This window comes from Ambystoma mexicanum, chromosome 1q (genome assembly GCF_040938575.1).
Source record: "Ambystoma mexicanum isolate Mex_15411 chromosome 1q, UKY_AmexF1_1, whole genome shotgun sequence".
NCBI classification, from domain to species: domain Eukaryota; kingdom Metazoa; phylum Chordata; class Amphibia; order Caudata; family Ambystomatidae; genus Ambystoma; species Ambystoma mexicanum.
The window spans coordinates 636,759,049-636,779,547 of NC_090922.1; the positions used below are offsets into that span (position 1 = coordinate 636,759,049).

The 20,499-nt window shown below is 45.4% G+C and overlaps 1 protein-coding gene across 2 annotated transcripts in view; it reads left to right on the forward strand.

The window, feature by feature from the left end:
- ABCA4 (ATP binding cassette subfamily A member 4) overlaps positions 1-20,499 on the forward strand; it is a 1,737,150-nt gene that overhangs the window by 9,304 nt on the left and 1,707,347 nt on the right. The window lies entirely within an intron of this gene.

The window sequence follows — 20,499 nt, forward strand, 5'->3', positions numbered from 1 at the left end:
CAAGTAGCTAGTGATGCCAGTTTACCATAGCTCGCTGTGAGTTTGCCCTTTGGGATGAGTGCTGAACCCACTCGGATGGCAGTCAATATGCCCGCTGAAGGTCGACCAACGTTACTTCTGGTTGCTGGGGATATTTCAATTGCGTACCCGTCTAAGGATGGTTTAGACATTAGCCAGGTTTCCTGCAGACAGATCAGGTAAAAAGCAGTCAAATTTAGGTAGTTTTTTCTGGTTAGGTGACAGTGTCCTCTGGTGTTCCACGATGCAATTTTTAGGGTGCTGTTGTGGCACTCGGTTAATGGAATAGTGCTCATCTTTTTGACTTCAGAGGAACCCACTGGTCGTTGCTATTTTTTTTGTTGCCGGGAGAAGGTGTCTGTAAGCCATCTCCATGGTTTTGAAGCAGATGCTTCTTTAGATTCTCTTATTGTCGGAGTCGCCCATCTTTTTGTGTCGGAGTTCTCATGTTGAGTCGCGTTGCATCTGTATTTGCTGGTACTAGGTGCTGTGGTTCTCCGGTTCCATTTATTTGGATATTTTGTCTCAACTTTCATGCCCTCCTTCTCCACTCTCCTCTCAGGTTGTCTAGAGTTGGTGGGTGGGCCTGCCTTGCCACATCAGATCTCCGAATGCTCTCTATTTTCTCTCTCTGTAAATCCCAGGTCTGTTTTAGGTTTGGAGAGCAGTTGAATTTTGAGCCCTAATCGCTGGAGGTCTTTTATTATTTCCGGAGTGATTACACTTGTCGCCTTGTTTCTGATGTGAAGATAAGCCTTGGCTCTATGTTCTCGATGGTAGGGCTCAATTAAAGTGAGATCGTCAGATGTTATATGTCGGAGGTTTTCGGTTTTTCCTAAGAGTCTTAGCACTGTTCTTCGATTGAGGACCATGTAGCTGTCTTTTGCTGACGTTTGCTCTAATTTAAAGAGCGCTGAGTCTGCCAGATTCAAATTTTTCCTTTTTTCTGCCTCACGTGTTCTCGTGGAGTTCTTAAATGAGTAGACTCTGAGTCTCGACTAACGTGGATTCTGACCTGATCCCTCTTCCCGTTCTCTCTTTGGTCGATCCTCCTCGGTTTCGTTTAATTTCTTTGCCGCTTCTAGGGCTGCGCTTGGGGAGTTTGAGCACGTCCTTTTCTCACTGACGCCCTGCTCTCTAGATGGGCGCCCAGTTTCGGCCATAGAAGCCCTTATTTCATGCTCCATTGGGGGGACTAAGGGATATTTTTGGACGGTCACTGTTTTTGAGATCGGCGTGGTGACGATAGTTTCGGTTTCCAGATGCTGAGAGATGTCCATTAGGTCAGAGGACGCGTCTTGGTCATCACTTATTATTAGTACCATGGCTTGGCTCTCCTTTTCCTGTATGTTGGACGGTATCGAACTACTGTTGGTATGTTGATTTGATAGTGTTTGTTCTTTGTTATTAGAGCTCAATTGGGGATTTGGTTCTTTGGACTTTGTTTGTGTGCCTAAGTTAGAATTTGAAGGGTTTTTTGCCTTTCTTTTATGACCAGTTTTTGACTGCCTTGTTACTAAGTCCACTGATGTGAGCGTGGAGGGTTTATTTCCCGTTTTGGCAAAAATTGGGGCCAAGTCCGTTTCCTTCTCCTGCTCTTCCGTCTGAGTTGACTTTGAGGGGGCAGATTTCGTGTTTTGGGCTTGGTGCGTTCTGGTTTTAAGGATCTCATCCGTCAGTTTGTCTATTTTTTCTCCCCATATGGCCTCTCTAGATTTGGAGTTCTGGTCGACGGCAGTTAGGTAGCCTCCGATATAGGACAGTTTATCTTTCATGTTGCTTATCATAGCGGTGTTGTTTGTAAGGGCCTCGTGGATGGCTTCATACAATTTAGCGAAGGGGTTTAGGGCGATCGTGAATGCCTACATGATGGACAGCAAGTCAGTTTTCTTTTTTGAGGGAGTCGGCTTTTTCTGTGAAGCTTGGAGTTTCACTTGGTCGTCGTGATTTAGTTGGAGTTTTTGTGGCTCTGTCAAATGAGATTTGGTGAAGTCTCTCTGAGGATCTTCTTACTGTGGATGGTGTTTCCCCTTGGCTGTTATGTGGGGGTTCGCCCGAGAGTGTACCAGGCTTTCCCAGCATGTGCGGCCGCATCCATGCGTAGTGAACCTCGACCTGGGCGTTCTTGATATCAGTTTTAGACCTTTCTCTTGTCGTGGCTTCTGGGAAACACGTAGCCATGGTGGGCATGGGAGGCATGGTGTTGCAGGTGCCTTTTGATGAATCAGTGTTATTGCCTCCTGGGAGTCTTTTGTCTCGAGGGGGCAGTTGGCCATTTGTCTCAGAGTCAGGTTGAATGACTTTGTTTTCATTCACCACGTTTTGGCCCCGGGGTGGGTTTTGTTGTACTTGTGGTGTGTCGTTTGGGTTCGAAGTCGGCAAAGTCGGATCTGTTTTTCGTGCTTTAGATCTCTGGGGTGGCTCTATAATCACCTCCAAGATTTCCGCGTCGGACAACTCTGGGTCCTTGTCTAATTTTCTCTTATGTTTGGTTATAAAGTATTCTTTTAGGGAGGCAGATATTAGGGGGGCAGGCAGACATTTTATGCCCCTCTGGTTTTTCAATGTTGTTTTCCTCTGCTTCTTCATCAGTGATTTTTCTAGCAGCCGACGCGGCTTTGGAGGCACTTTTATGTGCGTGCTCTTTACGGCCTTGCTCGTAGTTTCAGATGGATTATCATTTACTTCTTGAGCCAATTCCAATGGATCATCCACTGACAGAGGCTCGACTTTGCCTACGTCGCCCTTTGTGGCTTGTGGAGATTCTTTAGCCTGTTTTGGGGGCGGTTCTGCACTGTTTAGGTCTTGGTTGTCATGCCGCACCGGTGAGGCCCTTTGATCTGAGGTACCCGACTCCTGTGAAATTTCGAATACTGAGTCGTCTGGGGAGAGTGTTTGCTCCTCATTCTCGGTTTCCCATGAGTCATTGAAAATCGTGCTTGTTTGAGTGATGTTTTGTCTATTCGTTGAGCTGTTTTTTTGCCGCCTTTGAAGATTTCTTGTCGCATTTATTGCTTGGTGGACTTGGGCTATGATCGTCGATCCCGATCCTGGCTTCGTTTTGGTGTTATCAGACTGCTTTCTCCCAGTTGTGGCGTGGAAGCACAGTGCGCCTGCCGGGTGCTTTGGAGCATTTCACTCATTGCCGCAGGGGATAGTGTGCGGGCCGTGCCTGGCCGTTCAGGGCCCAGTCGAGACCGTCCTCCGACCGTCAACGGCGTGGACTCCCTCGTCGAAACGGTCAGACTGCTGGGAGCAGCGCATGGCACAGATCCCTGTAATCGCGGAGAGGATTGTTCAGAGGTAAGTTCTTTTGGTGGAGATTCCTGAGAGTTTCCCACCTCTCGGTTAGGGGAAGCCGGGAGGAGCGCACCTCCGCCGCCCGCCCTCTCCTCAAGCACCCCCACAGCTGCCACGGCCTCGTCCACTGATGTTCGTGGATTTAGGGGTACAGTACCTCACTCGGGGGCGGTGGGGACTTTGCGGGGGCCGGGAGAGGCGGGTGAGGGGGGCACGGGGCACTCTCACCACAGGATGCCAACTCTGTGACAGTATTTCCCTTTGCCGTTTTCCGATTCTTCCCCGACTTGATTTCTCTGGGGTCCTGAGAATCTTGTTGGGAGTTCTGCTCGTGTGCCACTTTGCTACTACGAAGGCGGCGACTTAGATTGTCATCAGTCGGTGATAGTGGTGCCATGAGTACTAATTGAGGCTGGTTGTTGTGAGATAAGGGTGAACACACGATGAGTATGCAAGGGGAACCTCTTTACCTTTTGCCGGCGGCCGCTGGACACCAGACACACTGCTTCGCACACCGCGCTGCGCTCTGCGCCTCCGCGGTGTATTTGTAGGAAGTCCTTCTGGAAGTAGAGGTAGAGGTAGGACTGCAGAGGAGAGGTCCAAACACAGTTTCAATGTGGAAAGCAGGAGAGTTCAAGCAGCGGTCTGTCCTCACAGTTCTCACCAGACACACTGCTTCACACACCGCGCCGCGCTCCACGCCTGCGCGGTGTATTTGTAGGAAGTCCTTCTGGAAGTAGAGGTAGAGGTAGGAATGCAGAGGAGAGGTCCAAACACAGTTTCAATGTGGAAAACAGGAGAGTTCAAGCAGCGGTCTGTCCTCACAGTTCTCACCAGACACACTGCTTTGCACACCGTGCCGCGCTCCGCGCCTGCACGGTGTATTTGTAGGAAGTCCTTCTGGAAGTAGAGGTAGAGGTAGGACTGCAGAGGAGAGGTCCAAACACAGTTTCAATGTGGAAAGCAGGAGAGTTCAAGCAGCGGTCTGTCATGAGTACTAATTGAGGCTGGTTGTTGTGAGATAAGGGTGAACACACAATGAGAATGCAAGGGGAACCACTTTACCTTTTGCCAGCGGCTGCCGGACACCAGACACACTGCTTTGCACACCGCGCCGAGCTCCGCGGCTGCGCGGTGTGTTTGTAGGAAGTCCTTCTGGAAGTAGAGGTAGAGGTAGGACTGCAGAGGAGAGGTCCAAACACAGTTTCAATGTGGAAAGCAGGAGAGTTCAAGCAGCGGTCTGTCCTCACAGTTCTCACCAGACATACTGCTTCTCACACCGTGCCGCACGCCTGCGCGGTGTATTTGTAGGAAGTCCTTCTGGAAGTAGAGGTAGAGGTAGGACTGCAGAGGAGAGGTCCAAACACAGTTTCAATGTGGAAAGCAGGAGAGATCAAGCAGCGGTCTGTCCTCACAGTTCTCACCAGACACACTGCTTCGCACACCGTGCCGCCCTCCGCGCCTGCACAGTGTATTTGTAGGAAGTCCTTCTGGAAGTAGAGGTAGAGGTAGGACTGCAGAGGAGAGATCCAAACACAGTTTCAATGTGGAAAGCAGGAGAGTTCAAGCAGCGGTCTGTCCTCACAGTTCTCACCAGACACACTGCTTCGCACACAGGGCCGCGCTCCGTGCCTGCGCGGTTTATTTGTAGGAAGTCCTTCTGGAAGTAGAGGTAGAGGTAGGACTGCAGAGGAGAGGTCCAAACACAGTTTCAATGGGGAAAGCAGGAGAGATCAAACAGCGGTCTGTCCTCACAGTTCTCACCAGACACACTGCTTCGCACACAGGGCCGCGCTCCGCGCCTGCGCGGTGTGTTTGTAGGAAGTCCTTCTGGAAGTAGAGGTAGAGGTAGGACTGCAGAGGAGAGATCCAAACACAGTTTCAATGTGGAAAGCAGGAGAGTTCAAGCAGCGGTCTGTCCTCACAGTTCTCACCAGACACACTGCTTCGCACACAGGGCCGCGCTCCGCGCCTGCGCGGTTTATTTGTAGGAAGTCCATCTGGAAGTAGAGGTAGAGGTAGGGCTGCAGAGGAGAGGTCCAAACACAGTTTCAATGTGGAAAGCAGGAGAGATCAAGCAGCGGTCTGTCCTCACAGTTCTCAGCAGACACATTGCTTCGCACACCGTGCCGCCCTCCGCGCCTGCACAGTGTATTTGTAGGAAGTCCTTCTGGAAGTAGAGGTAGAGGTAGGACTGCAGAGGAGAGGTCCAAACACAGTTTCAATGTGGAAAGCAGGAGAGTTCAAGCAGCGGTCTGCCCTCACAGTTCTCACCAGACACACTGCTTCGCACACTGAGATTTTGACTCCGGAAGTGTTTTTTTGGTTTGGATACGTTTTTCCTTCGCACAACTTCACGTCTCGTTGCCCATATTTGATCACCTGACGTGCGTTCATATATAGTTTGGGGTTTGTTTTTTTAGGTCAGAGTCAGATCCGAGGAGTAGGATATTAGTTTTATCGTCGTTCAGGCAAAGGCCGTGGGTTGCCATCCATGCCTGAATGAGGTTGTATATTTTATTCACCAAAGCCAGGTCTTCTTCATAGTTGCCCGAAAGGGGTATGAGGATCTGGGTGTCATCTGCGTAATTAGTGTAGGTGACACCCAGTCTATCCAACTTGTCAAATAGTGGCTTGGTGAAGATGTTATACATGGTGGGTGATACACAGGATTCCTGTGTGACTCCACATGTGTTCTAGTAAGCATGTGTGCTTTGTGTAAATGTGAATTCATATTTGGTTTTCAGCAGTGTTGTGCTGTATGGTCATTTCTAAATGAGCATCTTGTTATTAAGTAGGATTTGTTCTTGTCTTTTGTCTCTAGACACACATTGCATAGGTAACACTCCTGCTGTGTGCTTTGTTTTATTTCCAAGCTTTCTTTAACATTTCTGCTTTTTTAGTGGTAAGACAAATTAACAGTGAGAAACAAAAACATCAGGTGAGCAGGAAAACCTCAGAGTTAGTTCCATATCTTTTTTCTATGTATCCCAAGACTAACAGCCACCGCTAGACCCAAGTCACGCCCCTTCATGGATTAGTGCTGCCAAATCCCTTTTCCTGTATTGTGCGCCACATGTCATCCTGCGCGCTTATATTCGCCTTCCTCCCCAACAAAGCATTTATCAGGTTGTCTCAGAGCAGCGAAAAATGCTTTAGAAGGGGCTGTCTACAAAACAGCTGCTCTCTATCTTCCACAAAATTAATACAGGGGGACCATACCTGTATGAATTGTTGAAATCTCCCCAGCATTAAAGGGGTGATCTTTTCCAATGCAAGTGCCTCCCATATTTTCACCCACCGATACGCCATCAATGGGCCTTACAGATCTTTCCAGTGACAAGCTATCGTCACCCATGCCGCTTGTAACAAGTGGGTTATCAGGAACACCTTTGAACCAGACAATGGATAACCCCCGTCCGGGTCCACACTCCCCAACACCAATACCAAAGTGTCCAAAGAGAGGGGCCAACCAGTGACTTCCTTTGTGTGCGACAGAATCTCTTTCCAAAATGTAGTTATCACTGGGCATCCCCACCACATGTGTCCCAGGTCTCCCATTGCACCACAATCCCTCCAACATGACGGAGAGAGCCCTGGGCCTATCTTGCTTAATCTCCGGGACATCAGGTACCATCTAAACCATCTTTTAAACATATTTTCCCTGGCTGTTACACACCTCAAAGACATATGTGCCCTCTTCCAGATGTACTCCCAATCTTCCTGTGTTGTGGGCACTCCCAGTTCCTCGCTCAATTTCAGCATGTATGGATGGATGTCTGAAGGCAAGTTCCTTTGTAAGAGTTGGTGAATCTTGGTCACCCTTTTCCTTTGTAATCCTTCCGTAAGCATTAGTTCCAGCCCTCTATGTGCACGAGTACCAGCTCCTAGCGTCCCTCTCTTCGATATCCAATGCCTCAGTTGAACGTATCGAAAGCTTTCCTGTTCGCCTACCTCAAATTTTGTTTGTTTGTTTGTTTCATTATTTGGTAATGCGCAACAAACTCTGAGGTAGCTGAGCGCAGCAGTTACAAGAATATTTGAAACTTAGTTACAACATAGAAGTCAATACATAACATAAACAATTACAGTGCATACAATTGTGTATGGGGATGCAAAGTACACGTAGGTGAATTAAACGGGTCAGTAGGGTGATACGCATAGAAATATGCGGGCTATCCTGAGGGTCTGGAGCATAAGTAAGTGGGGAGAGAAAGCAGTTTCTTAGGTGTCCTTGGTGCAAAGCCAGTGTAATAGATTACCTCTGAATCTAGAGTATGGCTGTTCCACTCTAAAGGCAGCGGGGAGTGCATTCCATGAGAGTGCCGCTTTGACGGGGAAGCTGCCTCCACCAGCTTTGGAGATTCTGAATCTGGGAATTTCTAGGTAGAGAAGGTTAGATGGTCTAGTATGGTGAGGATATACTTTTCTGGTCAGTCTGGCAGAGAGATAGGGGGGTGCGGTGTTATTGAAACATTTGAAGGTGAGGGATATCGTTTTAAGCAGTATCCTGTCACTAATTTTCAGCCCGTGCTGGTCTCTTCTGATGTTGGAAATGTGCTCTCTACGGGGTATATTCAACGCTGCTCTAAGGGCATTGTTTTGTAGTATTCGCATTTTGTTTAGGATGGTTTTGTTGGCGCCTACGTAGAGGGCATTGCAGTAGTCTAGCTTGTACATTATTAGTGCATTGGCGAGCGTAATGCAGCTAGCTTTAGATAAAAAGGGTCTGCAGGCCCTAATCAATTTACAGGTATAGGCTGTAGATGAAGCCAGGGAGGTAACTTGTCTTTTTAGTGTTAATGTAGAATCAAGATAAAATACTAATGGTTTTACCTCGGTTACTACTTTGATTACGTTGCCATCGATGTTAAAGGCGGCATAGTTGGGGCAAAGTTTTTTTAGGTTAGAGTCAGAACCCAGAATCAGGATCTCAGTTTAGTCGTCATTCAGGCAGAGGCCATGTGAGGCCATCCATGCCTGAATGAGGAGGCATATCCTATTTACTAGAGCAGTGTCTTCGACGAAGTTGCCAGAAAGGGGTATGAGGATCTGGGTGTCATCAGCATAATTGGTATATGTGACACCCAGTCTGTCAAGTTTGTCGAAAAGTGGCTTGGTAAAGATTTTATACATTGTCGGTGAGACGCATGAGCCTTGTGGGGCACCACAGGTGATTTGGATAGGGTCTGCTGCCGCTTGAAGGGGAGAACCCTCTCATTGTACAGTTAGCTAGGAAGGATTGTACCCAGGCTATAGCATCACTCGAGAAATGTTCAGGTGATGCTATGTATTCGCATAACACTGCATGATCCACCAGGTTGAAGGCTGCCGATAGGTCGAGGAGGAGTAGCATAGCTGTTTTACCTTTGTGATTCAACTCATTGATTTGTGTCTTTGAATCAATTAAGGCCGTTTCAGTCCCATGTTGTGGTCTGAATCCTGAATTAGCGCGATCCTAGTAAGAGGTTAGCCTGAGGTAATTTTGGATTTGGAGGTAGGCTACTCTGTTGATAATTTTGAGGAGGAATGGGACTGTAGTAATGGGTCTGTAATTAGTGGGGATGTTCGGGTCTAGGGTCTGTTTCTGAAGGAGCGGTAGTACCCAAGATGCTTTGAGATTGATTGGGATAGTGCATGATTTGAAGGAGGTGTTAATTAGCTTGGAGATGAAGGGTGCTAAATCTCTAGCTGCATCCTTAATTATTTGGGTAGGGCAGCTGTCACCCTGACAGTTAGATGGCTTCAGGGATAATATAACCCTTTAAATGTTTTATATTCTTTAAAAGTTAGCAGTCTGGTTCCAGAGTATAATGCCCCCAGAGTCAATAGCTCTTTCCTCTCCCATGCTTCAATGTTGGCCCTGGACAGGCCCCGGTGATAAGTCAGCGTTGTTTAAAACCAGGAATAATGGCACAGACCTGGGGGCACCCCAATCAGCTTTAAACCTGCATCCCAATGTTGAAGTGTTATTTTTGTCACGTAAAGGAGTTGCCCCTGTCCCACCGTAGCTTCAATGCTTAGGCACGGCAGATGTCTCACACAACTGAGTTGTGGCCGCTTGTTCCGCCAGAATTTCTGTCCAACCTCGACCTCCCAGTCGAACAATTGTGATATTTGGGCTGCCAAGAAGTATTTTTGTATGTCCTGGCACCCCAAACATCCATAAATTAGGGATCCTAAGTGTGATTTTACCCTGAATTTGTGGTTTCGTTTTCCCCCAGAGACAAACGCCAGCATCCTACCCTGAAGCAATTTAAATATGGAGGAGGGGAATTTCAGTAGTAATGTATAGAAGGCTAGTAATAGTCTCAGGACACAGGTCATTTTTAACGCTGTTATCCTCCCCATTCAGTAAACCTCTTAGTGTGCCCAATGCATCAAATCCTCTTCACATGTCTTCCATAAGGTGGGATATTTGCCTCATATAGGTATTGAGTAGTGGAGGGTATCCGGATTCCTAGATAATATATCAGATTATTCTTCCACCAAAACTGAGATATCTCAGTGAGTACCATTACGTCGGCTAGAGAAAACTAGACATTCAGGTGTTGGAATTTGTCTCCATTGATGGGAAACCCAGAGACCCCTCTCAAACTCTCAGAGTTCCTCCAATGCTGCCAGGAGAGAGCTTGTAATGTTGTCCAGTATTAGCACTACATCACCTGAATACAAAGCTATTTTATGCTGGGTTGTAACTCAAGCTATCCCTGAGATGGCCCCATTAGCTCTGATGGCGCAGGCCAGTGGTTCAACAGCAAGCACGAAAATGAGAGGAGAGGGGGCAACCCTGTCACATCCCCTTCCTAATAGCTATTGGGCATAGTTCAGCTTTATTTCTGAATGTTCAGCTTCATTTCTTAGGTCTCTTGCTTCATCTAGACTGGCAATAGATCTCTGCTTCCGTTCATCTCAGAGAAGTCTGCATGGGAACCTCATCTGTATCATGTGTTTTTTTCTCTGAGCCAAATGGTCATCTTCTGCAAGACCTTTCTTTTCCACAGCATCAATTGGGACAAATCCTGGAGCAGGACTATTTGAGCACCTCTGAAGTGGATCCGAGGGACCTTCCTTGCTGCTGTCAGCAGCCCTTTCTTAGTACAAAAGAAGTCAAGATTTCCGGATTCAAGTTTCTGCTTTGCTGATGTGCATTGTAGATTCTTTGGGTGTGGTCGAGATATACATCAATGCTGTCATTTTGGGAATGTCTTGCACTCCTGTATTTTTGCGGCGGGACCTGTTTTCCACCTGCTCCTGTCTATCTAAAATGTGTTGTATTGGGGTCTCCAATTCGGCAACTCTCGACTCCAAGGCCTCATATTCAAAGGCCTGCTTACATTTATTTTCCTCCAGATTCAGTAATCGCTTTCCCGCCTTCTGCAGAGGATGCTTCAATTCTGGAATGGTTTGAATCAGTGCCTCCGTTCCTCCCTTGATTTCGGCCTTTAATTCCAGTAACAGTGATTACAAGTCCGCATTTGTCACCAGCCCCTTCAGTGGTTCTGTTACCTCCCGATATGTGTGCACCCGGGCCACCACCCGGAGGGAGTTTTCTTTTGGCAGGTGCTGCACTTGGATTAGTGTTTTTGTGTCTACAGGGATGTCGTCTGTTTGGGTAGGTTCTTCGCCATGTTGGACTTTTCTCAAATCCCACGCCTCCCAACTGTGAGGCAGATACCACAGTCCTTCAATTTAATTCCCACTCCCTAGTAGGATGTAGCTCCAGTTACTCTGGGTTTTTCCTCAGGTGCTTATCCACATAAAATTGCCCCCATATCTAGTCACCGCTATCTTTCAGTGCTCCATGCTTATGGCACATCATTCCCAGTGTTCTTTGGGACCTAGAGTGCTCTGGGGCATTTATCGCTGTCCCTCGCCACCTGTGGCGATGCAGAAGGAGACAGAAACCCGACCGCCAGCCCATATATCTGCTGAGGCACGCAGAGGAAGTGCAGACCAGCCTCACTGATAATACATGGCTCTTCGCCATCCACCTCGTTCCTCTGGTGGTGAATGGTGGACTCTCTCCCCAGGTCTCCATCCTCCCACCTCGGCAGCGTGCATATCCTCCCTCACTGCTTGCCTGAACTTCTCCACAGTCAGCGTCCTTGTCCCCTCAGTGCCGCGGACCCTCGCTCTGGTAGCAGAGAGCGCCCATCCTCACCACGGGCCAGGCTCTCAGCCACGCCGAGACGGTGCTCTCCCATTCCCATTTTAGGGTCTCACTAGATGCACGCTGTAGCCTGTGTTCTGCATCATTCATGCCCCGAATTAGGAGGTATCACAGCTGCATTGCTGCTCCAGATGCACTGCTCCCCCATGTGGGTCTCGTGGGGGCATAAGGCGGGTCAGGGGACCCAGGCTACGAAGCTAGCAGCGAACGAGGCTTCGTCAGTCTGCCGTTCGGCCACGCCCTGTGCTTTGTTTGTATCTTTTTTCCTTATGTAGTCAGAATTTCTTGTTAACTTAAATATAACACAATTGGTGGTGTTTTTGCAATGGTGCAAAATTGTCATTTTTTCTTTGTCATATCAGTATTGAGTAAAGCAGTTTTAGGCAGTTTCAGCAGGACATTTCCGTGCACTTATACATATATACATATATATCCATTGATTTCAATCGAAAGATATCACCATTACTGCCCCATTGTTTTTCCATTTTTTATTAAATATGATTAATACCAAATCTTTGGTTTATTTTTCTCAGAGTAAACGTTTTACCTGTGTAGTAATATACGTTTTGTTTTGTTAATTTACCTGTAAAAAAAAAATGCATTTTGCAATGCTGCACATTGTCTCTAGCAAATACCATATCATATCATATCTCAATCTGTCTTATCTTCATTCTGATTAAAGCAGACGACTTCTCCTCCTCACAGTATTTAAAGATCTCTTTTCCAAATATAAAGGTGTATTAAAGGTTTACCAGACCATTGCTTGAAATTGAAAACCATTTACCAAGTGTGCCTTAAAAACGCATTACTGCATACCGACATTGCTGTCACCATGTGTAATATGTAAAACCCCATATACTAAGCCAGGATTTGCTTTAAAAACATTCTTGCAGCTCAGCTGGCTAATGCTCTTGCTTCTGGCAGGGGCACGGTTTTGATTCGTTAACGCTGGCAGTTAGAAGGCTACACCGTTATTGTTTCTTGCTTTTAAACTGGATTTTCAGTGCTTGCTAGAGAAACTCATGTGTATTAATTTCTTGGGTTGTGCGGAAAATTTGGCAACAGTTTCACATTGTGACAGAAAAAGAAATGCTCTGCTGGTCCTGCATAGATATTTCTGGTTTTGTGTAACACGATTTATATATTGTGCAGTTAGCATCACTTGGTCATTGAAAAAACACTATGCATTTAAACACGTTTGTTTGCAAACATGTATGTCTACGAATCGACTGCCTGCAATTAACTGATTCTGTTAACAAATTATCATTATAACATTAAAGTCAATGGCCCTCATTACGACCTTGGCGGAGAACCATGGTGCTATTAGCACCATGGTCCATGGCGCTAAGTTGCCAACTCCGCCATGGTGGTTGGCGGACTTACCGCCCCATTCCGACCTTGGCGGGGCGGTAAGTCCCCAATCCCCATTTACCCTTCCCCATTCCCATTTTTGCCCCATAGGGCATAATGGGAGTGGGGAAGGCGTTAATTACGCCACCGTAAATTACGGTGGCGTAATTAACAACAAGGTCCCTTAGCGCCATGGATTTTAACACCTGCTAAAAGCAGGTGTTAAATCCGCCATGGCGCTAAGGGAACTCGTAATCAGGCGGTAAGGGTCGGCGATGTTTACGCCGGCGTAAACCCCTTATCGCCTGGGTCGTAATGAGGGCCAATGCATTTTGTACTCACGCCTCAAGTACACGTTACAGTAATGACAGAAATACTATTAGTTTCCATCAACTAGTCTCTGCGTTATGATATAATATGGCATTTATAACGCACCTATACACAAGTGTTTTAAGGCGCGACGCAGCAGGGAGTGGGAACAAAGGGAAGACAGACAGCGATCCTACTAGGCCAGGTGTGATTCAGATCGTGCAAGTGCATGGGGAGGGGGGAAAGGGAAAACTGCGTGGGGGAAGGGAGAGGGGAAAGTGCAGTACATGGGATAGTAGAATAAATAAGATAAATAAAAACAGCCAGCTGGTGGCAAGTGCAAGGTAAGTGCAGACATAAGTGCTGGTAGGGGGACTGTAGGAATACAGAAAACAGTCCCCAGGTGCAGGGGTTGCCAGGGAAGCAGTGAAGGTGGGCAACTGGCGGGACCTGGGCCTGAGATCAGAAAGGGTGGCCAGGTAACCAGTGCAGTTTCTACCAGGAATTCAGCGTTCTAACTTCAGTCCACTTTCATATACATTCATGGGTATAATTCCAGACAAATCATTACAAAACTTGCTTACACATAAGTCATCAATTCAACAGTATTCTAACTGAATCATTCAGAGATGGAGAAACTGTTGAATCCAATCCAAGCCATGTCCATCTCCATTATACTGAATACCAAAATATGACGGAGAAGCTAATTAAAAACAAATACATCTTTATTAATACAAATCACAGGGAAAGCAATGAATTTCTGACACAAAAACGCTTACAGAATTTACCATTGGTAACGGAGCGGAGGACATTGATCCTTGAAAATGGGGTGAGAGAATGTGACTTGAAGACCAGATGTTGCAGGGGAAGGTAGAAATATAAACCAAGGACAGGACAGAATGACATAGGAACGGGATGGTGGAGAAAGTGCTGAATTAAGGATGGAGAGGTGACAGAAAAGATCTGTAGGGTTGTCCATGGAGGGTAGAGAGAGTGGAAAAGAGGGTGATGCAGTAGCGTAGAGTGCTAGGAAACAGGTTCTTCAGAAAAAAGGAGAGTGTTGAGGTTGGGTTTAACTAGTAGTAGAGTTGCAGTAGTATGTAGAGGGAGAGGCAGAGCATTCCAGAGTAGGGGAGAGAGAGCAGAAAAGACAGGGAGCACAGGGGTTTGAGTGGTGGCAAGGAGGTGAGCTGTGGATGATCTTAATGAGCAAGCAGGACAGTAAGGACTAAGATGAGTAGATAGGTAGCGTCGGGGAGTCCATGAATAATTTTGAATATGATGAGAAGAAGTTTATGCTTAGACCTTTGTTTCATAGAAGCCAGCCAATTTTGCGACAGGCAGAGAAGGTAGAGCTAAAGTGAGAAAGGTTGAAAAGTGTGCGTTCTGCAAAGTTGAGGACTTCGCCCAGAGGTGAAAAAGCATAGTTGGGAAGGCCGTAGATGAGGCCGACACCGTAGTCATATCTAGAAAGGACTAGGGAGGAGATTAGAGGCTTAGCAGTTTTGAAATGAAGAAGGTTTTTCTGATATTGAGGCGGTCGAGTCTGGCTGCGGTGGCAGATTTGGAGATGAAGAGTGAGAAGTTGTGTGATGGGTTGAAGATCACACCAAGGTTACGAGCGGAAGCAGAGTAAGGAAGGTAGTCAGGAGAGAAGAGAAAAAGTGGAGGCAAGGAAGAGATACCCTGTTTAGCTGGGAAGTTCAGAACCTCAGTCTTAGTGGAGTTGATCATGACCAAGTGTGACGCCAACCAATATTTGATGGCGGAGCGACAGTTTGAAATATTTGACAACATTTTTAAGACCTATACATTTTAAAATGCAAGTTCAGCTAAGAGTGATTACATTATTATATTAGAATCAATTGCACACAGCTTTTTGCTGTCAGATATTTATATTAGCAGTCTTTCTATATTTTGTCTTAATTTTATGGTTCTATGTGATAATGTCGCCAGGGAAAGTAGGCAACATTTTTCCCTGCACCCCTAAAAGCCTTCCCCCACATATTGTAGGAAGGGTATCATTTACTATTATATACTCCAGTCATAGAATATTTGGTAAAAGTGCTTGATTTTCTTGGAAGTGCAAATTTGCAGAAATGTCACCCACTGGTGACCATTTCTCAGGTGACGTAATCTTTGTATATTCATTTTATGAGGCACATGACTCTCGTTCCAGAAAACAGTTTATATTTTCCGTGTGACTGTTCTAACTCCTCAAGGCTTATCTGAAACTGTCGCCTTTCTTAAGATTTCCTTAAATACAAAAACTGAGAACCTCATGTTTTTTAAAAATGCAGGTATAAGCATGTTTTTTCCATGGACGGTGATAGTCACTTAAATCAAGTACATAAGGTGTTTCTATGTGTCTGTAAACTAGAAATGTAAGTAATTTTACAAAATTACAGAATGTTTGGACTTCGCCAGCGTATATGTATTTTCTCAATTTATTGTTCAGTTCTCTGCAGCCGTTCATTTGAGTATGAGGACTGGGGAAACGTTATGTAAATTTAGATTATAATTCTTGGCGTCAGGGTATTCTGCCGCATTGAATGCGTGTATACTTATTAGAATACATTCTCTAAATATTAAATGATCTAATTAGTTCATATTATTCAAAACGTTTAGATTTTATTATTTCTGTATCTGTTTATTTTAAAGCGTTCAAACACTTGTATGTACAAAGTATGTAAAAGCAGTAAATGTGTGGAGTTCTCTTCATCTTGTATATTGACTTTCCTACAATTAATGTGACAATTAAAACTGTACAAAGTGTGACTAACATATCTAAGTATCCATTCCATATGCAACTGAAAAAAAGAGAATATTTCTAATGGTGGAAAAAGTACACTACTCAATTTGTTTACAGTCACAATGTGGCAAACACCCCCTCATTGGGGGGCAGACATGGCTGGTAACGGCCCACTAGCCGGAACCTAGGCAGACCCAAGTGAAGCGTGGGCCTCGGCAAGGGCTGTGGGCCGTTGCAGGAAATGTCTGCTCCTTGATAAGGGGATGATCCGGGGTGCCACCACCATGGGAAAAGGTACGTGTTTTTTCCATTAATTTTGTGGCGCCGCAGGTGGATGTAGTGCTGGGACTGGAGCACAAAGCTCATGTCCAGCAGGTACGTGGGGAGAGAGGAGGGTGGGGATAGGGTTAGGTTTGTTTTTGTGGGTGGTGGAAGGGTGGGGATGTGGGGAAACAACAGGGAGAAGTTCCCTGTTGCCTCCCCACAATCAAGATGGCGCGACCCAGGGAAGGGCCTCTGGTGGCTGGAAACAGCAGGAGGTGCACAGTGGTTTCTCACCCTCTGTTCTAGCTACTTGATTGGTTGAGCACCCTTCCCCGGGTGCGAATGTGAAGTAGCTCTCTGGAATCTAGTGAGATAGAAAAAAAAGGAATTATGACACGCAATACAAAGCACAACATGCCATACAAAATAGCACCCGTTATATCTTACAGCATAGTGTGTGGTTGCTATAATTGATATTATACATCTTTGACACATATATATGGATAAAAAAGGATTTAAAAAAAGGGATATTTTGTTATAACAAATAGGAATGGGCAGGTAAAGTGCATTTGTACCTATTGTGCATGGTAAAATGTGTAGCAGGGTGATCCTCCAACGCACCTGATAGGGGGCCAGGTGTAAGCAGGCACACAATATCCAACTTACCCCTTCACTTATAACTTGACCCCCCTCTTACCTGTATCCATACCCCGCTCTCCTGGGTTCGAGATCACTCTTGTGTACTTTGATGGGCAAAAGGTAAGGGTAGGGAAGATCAAGAGGTTACGGCAAGTAGGTTCCCCTAATACCCCTAAGGAGGAAACACAAGGTTAGAGTAACTGGAGCACACATGGAGAGGCGGACAAAGGAATGCTGATGTACAGTTCTTTTTAGTTGTTTCAAGCTTTCTTATATACTTTCCCAGTACACCAGCAGGATTTTGTGAGTTTTTTGCAAAAAGAGCAAAACACTGGACAATATACACAACTTAAATTCTCCTAAGCAGCTGCATTGCTAAAAAATAAAACACAAAATAATAAAAAAGAGTCCTTAAAAAATATAAAATGTCTGTAAAAATATATGCAAAGTCTATACAGTGCTCTGTATTAAAAACTATTTAAAAAAGACCTTACTTGTAAGACAACCTGGCCAGGACTGTCTCAAGGTCCTTGCTGCTCGCTTGATCTTCCTTCTTCCTGCGCTCTTTGATGGTGACTCTATGGGCAGTGAGTGGCAGGCGCCAGCAGCAGCAACAGTCTGTGGGGCTCCAAAGTCTTTAAATCTTTATGTAGTCTGGGCTGCATATGTCAGGTGCAGCCCAGCACTCAGAAGCAGCGTGGGGGGCCCCACACTACTCACTCCACCTGGACCACGCCTGCCAGGTGTGGCCCAGGGAGTTCTGGTGGGCCCCTGTAAGGGAGGTATCCCTTATTGTTAAATTAAGCCACCTGAGGTCCAAAAAAAATCCAAGGCACTCCCATGGTATGGGGAGCGCCAGTCATTAAATATGCCCCAGAATGAGGGCCACCTGGGGGGCAGCACTCATTATAGGCCCTGCCCTGCTAATCAGGGGAGTGCCAATATAAAGGCCTGAGCTGGGCGTTCCACGGCCTAGAGCGGAGCACCTCCAACCCGGCTAAAGGCTTTCTCTAATTGTCATCGGCGTCATTGTATCTGGTCAATGTTTATATTGAATGTAATGTTTTGTATTATGTTGGCTTTTATGGTGAATTTTTTATCGAAATAAAGCTGAAATGAAATGAAAAATTAATTTCATATGGGATGCCATCAGTGATGTCATCAGTTACATTTGTGATGTCATCTTTGATGTCCTGTGTGTTAGTCTTAGCAGTGCATGGTGGTGACGTGAGTTATGATTGCTTAGTTTACCATAACTGGCGAATTTTGGGGTTTTCAGTTTTATTTGTAACCATAACATGTGTCCCTTTGACATAGTTTTTTCACTGAATTTCATAGGTTTTTATTAGTGCAACTTAACCATAACGTCCCTTTGACAATGTTTATTCTGTGAATATTATAGGTTTTTATGAGTGGAAAAGTTTCATGATGTTACATCACTATATATAAATTCTTAATAATTCCTTTTTTAACGTATATCAAAGAACTGTAAACCTCCACATTTTTGTGCAATGCATACTGATGTGTGTCGCTATGAGCAGCGCATGCTGGGGATGCAAGTCATGGTTGAATTGCCTTGGGCATGAGGCTGGATCATGACCCAAGACCCACCAAACCACCACCATTATGCACTGCACCTACCCTGCATCCTAGTTCATTGTTCACTATACCCTCATAATGTGACCAATGGCCACTGCTCCTTGCTCTAGCCAGTTTGCACAATCCATGGGGCGTGTGTTTAGGCCATGCCGCATTCCCCAATAGGCAAATCAGAGTAGACATTAGTCCTTGCCGAGGGCCAGGCCCACTGCCCAGGCAGCAAAGTTATATCACTACTTTTTGTACTTACTTTTTGCCACTTTCTAAAAAGTAAAACACAGGACAGATTTGCAAAAGCATGCTTTCAGAGCCCTGCAGATGCTCCTCACGCAGGTTTGCTGCAATCCCATCCAGCACTTCGGGCTGCACCCGCAAGCAGACATTTTCTTCCCATTCAAACCTAGGGCTTCGACCAAAGTCAGCAAAAAATATTTATCACAATATTTTGTACTTACATTTTGACCCTCTAGAAAAAATAAAACACAGGACAGATTTGTAAAACCATGCTTTGAGGTCCTTGCTGATGCTCCTTGCGAATGTTTGCTGCAATCTTGTCCAGCACTTCGGGCTGTAGCCACAAGCACAATTTTCTTTCCCATTCAAACCTGTACCGATTTTGGCCATGACCCGAACAATCTGGCCACTGCCCATGGCGACAGGCTATACCTCAGTCACCAAAAGTATATCACAATTTTTGTTTACCTACATTATGAAACTTTGCAAAAAATAGAACACACACACATTTGAAAAACCATGCTTGCAGCTCCTTGCCAATGCTCCTTGCACGAGTCTGCTGCAAATCCGTCCATGTTTTGCAGCAATATGTGCCAAAATGTATGTACATAAAATAGTCATGTAGTCATATTTGCCCACATGAAAAAATCCATTCAAGGTTCGGTCTATAATCTTCCTGCAAACTTGTGTGCACATTTGCCAAATGGCAGCAGAGTTATAAGCCATCTAAAAATGTTAAGACCTTCCCTCTAATTTTGCCCCCTCTTGACAAAATCCTACCAAACTTTGCAAATCCATTCAATTCTGGGTCTAAAATCCATTGGCAAAACGTTTGTGCAGATTCATCAAATGGCACCAAAATGATATGCCTTTCAAATATTTTGGGGTCCCCCCATCTACGTTTGCAGAACCATTCATGGTCAGGTCTAGAATGATATTGCAGAATTTCATGCAGTTTCATTGAGTGGGTCCAACGTTATAAGCCATCCAGAAACTACTTTTCAGCAACCCTGTAATTCAGAAATAGGCATGGATGTCATCACTGGACTGTACCCGAACATCCAGACTGTTGGCGCACTTCGGAGCTGAAAAACACCTGTCTTTTTGCTTTTTATTACCATTACCAATCCCATCCTCATCACGCCTCACCTCACCAGAGATTGTTTCATTAGTTTGACAAGTGCAATTTTGTGTTTTTTAACATGTTTTACCACGAGGTTCACGGACAACGGGTGCTGTCCGCGAATCCAACATGACGGGCATTTCCCAAAAATATGACGCACATCTTGCTTTTCACCATCCAATTTGGTGAAAATCAGTCCAGCGGTTTGGGCTGTAGGCGTGAGCAAAACCTTTTTTCCAATGCATCTATGGGGGAAAACCACACATTTTGGGACTCCCCTATAACTTTGCCCCCCTGCACGAAACCTCACCAAACTTTGCAGATTCAATCTGACAGGGCCCTATACTTTCTTTGCAAAGTTTCACCACCCAAAAAGTGCTCTTCCTGTGGATTGAGCAACTAAACCATAACTACAACAACAGCTATATTTTTGAATTATTGGTTAACTAAGAATCTGATGATCTCTGATTTGTTCTAATTATAAAGGGTCAATATTTTCTAATGAAAGATTAAAATGATGTCCAGTTCAACTTATTTTTACTTTTCAGTGTGCTGTTACAGGGGTAATTGATTTGTAAATCACCATTTAACATGAATGGTGGACTCAATTTTCTAGCTGTTGCACACATTTATTTAGTAGAACTATGTCAAGATTAATTTAATGTGGCTATGTTTATTTAATGACTTATGTGTGCCGTACATTTTAACACCCACAGAAGTATTTGCGCTGTATTTGGT